A 5054-nucleotide genomic window follows, 5' to 3' on the forward strand; every position below is an offset into this window, starting at 1 on the left:
CCTTAAAGATATGTCCCAATCGTCGATGCCATAATATAGAAGATATTTCATTATTGAAATAATATTTCAATCCAACACTTAATTGCAGGGTCAATAATATCTTTACAAACTCAAGATTCAAATTAATTCTATACAAACCATTACACAAAATTCCAAAACCAATTTTTATTGAATCATAAAATATACTGAGTTTACCACTACCAAACGAAAGACAATATCCTAACTCATTAATTCTAGATAAAAAAACTAAATTTATTGAAATAATAGGAACATAACATGTGTAAGCAAGATTCATTAGATAACTCGTCTCTAGGCGTAGGTGATAAGTCTCCACTAACATCACTTTCGCTTTGAGACGATTTCCCATAATGATGAATCTTTCATATTCTTTTGGTTTCCTTATTGAAAGAAATCTCTATATATTATTGGTAACATGAGTTGAAGCACTAGAATCAATCCACCAAGTATTAGAAAGAACTTTTGTAATGTTTGATTGGAAATGTACAAAGGTCGAGTTTATATATATTTTTTCGAATCAAGTCTTGCATTTAATGTAGTATTTTTTCACATGTCCTTTCTTGCAAAAAAAAACATTTTACTGTAGAAACTTTCTTTTCATTAGTTTGTTGAACATTTCTAGACCTGACAAATTTCTTTGATAGATGATATTTCAATTTTCTTTTCTTGTTACCAACTCTTTAAGTAGTAGCCATGATATTATATGAGTTTTTCTATCTTAATCTCAATTCTTCCTGAATACACGTACTAGTTAACTCATTCAAGTCTCATTTATCATTATTTGTATTATATTGAATCTTGAATAGGCCAAATTGAGAAGGAAGAGAATTGAGAATGAACTGGACAAGGAAAGACTTATCAATATTTATACCTAATGCTTTAAGTTTTGTAGCTTTATTAGTCATATTGAGAATGTGATCCTGAATTCCTTGAGTGCCATCATACTGAGCCATAGTAAGTTCTTTCATTAGTATGCTAATCAATGACTTATTAGCGGATTTAAATCTATCTTCATTAACTTTTAAATATTCTTATGTGGTAGTTATAATCGGTAATGAAGTCTTTATGTTATTTGTGTTCGTTATTCTTATAAACATTAAACTAAGTCTATCATATATTTCCCAAGCTTTTATTTCATTAACTTGTTCCATAGTACTTTCATCGGTTAATTCTACGGGTCTTTTAACAAGCAATACTAAGTCAAGATCTAATATGCCCAATGCGGATTATATATTCTTTAATCATTCTGAATAATTTGATCCAAAAAGTACATGGACATTAGAAGCATAAGAATGTATGGACGGAAGTACCATTGTAAAATATAAAATAACATTAATGTTTTATTTTTTTTTAATATGATGAACTATTGATATCATCTATATTTCACCTTTAGGTGAAGTATTGACATATCTAGTGTTCACTCAAGATCATCTATGAATGACTGATACCATCCTTGTGGAATAATATTGTTACCTTTGTGTATACAACCCTAAACTACAAGGATATCTAAAATAATATCATCTTGCCCCATCACATAATTATTTGAAGTAGATTCTCCTTTGGAATTATTTAAATATCCTAATTATGTATACCATTGTGAATATTATTTCCTTAATGTCATTTAAGACTAATTCCTTAATGTAATTTAGGATTAATTCCTTAATATAATTTTATAAGTTATTGGTATAGGTCACTTTGGCGGTTATAAGACCAATACGATAATACAAAATATAATTTAAAATATCCTATAAATGATAAGACTTTTATTATAATTCATATCTCAAAAATCTATCATCCTAGGCCATTTTGGTAGATACAAGTGAGATAAAACTTAGGGAGATGAGTTACAAATAATATTCATCAAATTTCTTTAATTTAATTTATGTTAAGCAATTCAATAATAGAATAACAATCGTAATAATTATTGAACATTAATCAGTAAAAGAAAACTCTCATATGATAATCAAAATAACATATAAATCATACCTTCATGTGAAAGATAAATATTATTTCATAATTTTAAATATATACATATGAATAACTAAATGAATATCTAAGAACAATAATTGGATTTTATTTACGATATGTAAAAATATAATCAATAAGTTATATGAGAAAACTATAAAAGTAAACCATAATTTATATTTTTAAAATCAAAATTAAATCTAATCAAATAATCAAAATATAATCATGATCAAATTCAATCATAATTATAATAAATCATATTTATTAATTTTATAATTGAGGATATAAATTAAAAAAATTTAATTTCATAAGGGCAAAATTATAAATATATTGATAGGACATAAAATGAAATTAGATTTGTAAAGGGCAGAACTGTTAAAATATTAAAAAGCATTAATAAAATACATAAGGGCAAAGTTATAATTTAACCAAAACGAAACATAGGGCAAAATTATAATTTTGCCAAAACCCTAATATGCCTGTTGTTGTCATCGGTGCGGCCATCGCCTGTGCATGGTTACTATCGCTACGGCGCTGCTAATGCCCATGCGCGGCTGCCACCGCGTGTGCGCATTACCACCCATGCGATTGCATATGCGTGACTACTACTAACGCCCGACCACTACCTATGCGTGGTCGTCGCTTAGTGTGTGTGTGCAGCTGCTTATGTGGCTATCGATTGTGTGCACGGCTACTACGGCACGCACGTTGCTTGGTGCAACCGTTGCCATCAACAGATTTGCTGGTTGTACGTAGCAAGACCAATAGTAGTGTTGCACAGCGACCATTCTTGCTTCACGATCAAAGATCGCATTTACAAGAAATCTAACATTACCTACAAGCGAGCAACAAAACATAATAGATATGAATATAGATCGATAAAATGTGGATCATTAAAGCATCGTAGATCAAAAAACAATAGATGTAAAGTATTTGATTTCAAGAACCTAAGCTCTGATACTAATTATAAGCATAAAAACTGTTATATATGCTATATGCTATATGTAATGTGGAAATAATCTTTGATGCTAGGATTGAAATCAAATAATATTAGATCGATTTTAGGCACCGTCTTTATATCCAAAACCATTGTCAATCTATAAAACGAACTAGACTCTCCTTTCCCTTTCTTATTATTCTTTCACACCACTTAGATCGTCCAGTCCCTCAGAGGTCTCAGAGGTCCTATCTATTTATAAGTGAGAGCAAATTATCTATGATAAGTTATTAGGAGAGTTCCTCCCATTAAGAACATCCCTTAAGGAATCCTACTATAATATGGATTTTTTTTATTAGTCAATATCTCTCGTAAGGATTTAATTAATTTTATTATATATCTTATCTAATTATAAAGTTACATCATTTGGTTTGAGTTATGTTTGACTTAATCAATTAAAAGGTGAGGAAAACACAATGTGAAATATTGAATTAATCAAATTTCAAAGTGAAAGGTTAAATTCATTCCACCATCATGTTTTAAACAATAAAAATATGATGTGACCACCAAATTCATTAATATAAATGACTAAGAGTTAGATTTCGGGTGATGAGTTACACTAATCGACTAACGAAATTAGTCATCAACCAGTCATTGACCGCATCAAATGGCAGTGACAATCTTGGATGATGACAGTCACGTACATCCTACATTTAATTGTTGAATCAGTTCTTATCTCATCATTATTTATATTTCAATATTCTAGGAATCTATGAAATCATCCTCTTATTTTTATCTAAGAATAAAATAATATATCAAAACATTTAAATAATTAAAAAATCTTTCAGTAGATACATGACATAAATGAGATCTGACCACGATTCTAGACCAAGTTTTCGGATTTCGTGGAAATGTCAGTTCTGATTCAATTCCGATTCCAATTCTAATTTCGAGGATGGAATCCAAACCAAACCATACCCTTTTATCTCAAAGGAATAATCGATTTGAATTTCGTTCGAGTTAAATTATGTAACTAGAAATATGACCGATAAAAATTTAAGAATAAATAAGTTAAAAATTGATGATTAATTCAATATTTAAAATTATTCTCAAATAGTACTTTAATATAAATGTGTGTGTATGTGTGAAAGCCTTTCCTAGCTCTAAGTTAATTGACTAAACTAGAATTTATTATGAAGGATATTATTGAGAAAAAATAAATCATGATAAGATTATCATGATTTTCTTAATATTTTAATAATATATTATCATGATTCTAAATCATAGAAATTATGATAATATATCATCATGATTCCATCAAATAATTAGGATCATGATTTCAACATAATCTCCTACATTATAAAATAATTTAGATAAATATTTTATATTTATTATTGATTGAGAAAATTATGTAATCCATTATAAAATGATTTAGATGAATATTTTATATTTATTATTGATTAAAAATTATTAAATTATTATTTTTTATAATCTCTCTTTGTTTATATAAATTCATATACACTATCAATAAAAATTCAAATTACTCATTTCTTTCATGGTATCAAAGCCTTATGCTTCAACAACCTTCTCTTTCTTGTAAGCTTGTCTTTTCTTCTTTATTTTTCAACATGGCCGATGATACCTTTTAAACTAGCTACTCATCTCATATCATTTCTAACTCCTTTACTCTTAAAAATATTCTTGTCTCTATTAACGTCACATTCTAAGCTATTCTCAAACTCATGCCCACAAACTATACCTCTTGGTATATTCAATTTTATTCTCTTTTAATTTATTATGATCTTATGGGTTATATAGATTACATCATCACTTGCCCTTCACAAACGATTAGGAAGAGTAATATTGAAATTATCAATCATAAACATACCTTTTGGATTTGTCAAGATCATCTTAAGTGCTATCATTACCTTTCTCTCTCCTCAAATCATTTTCTTTCTATCCTTTACAAAATCCTCTCATAAAGTATAGTTAAAGTTTGTAATAGTGTATGGCAATCAATTTCATGATCACGTCATGCAACTTGAAAAAAATTCTCATTAAGCTTTCTAAGAGCACACAATCTATTTCTGACTACATATATATTATCAAAACTCAAGTAGATATAATTGTTATG

Source organism: Musa acuminata, chromosome BXJ1-6, assembly GCF_036884655.1.
Source record: "Musa acuminata AAA Group cultivar baxijiao chromosome BXJ1-6, Cavendish_Baxijiao_AAA, whole genome shotgun sequence".
NCBI lineage: Eukaryota > Viridiplantae > Streptophyta > Magnoliopsida > Zingiberales > Musaceae > Musa > Musa acuminata.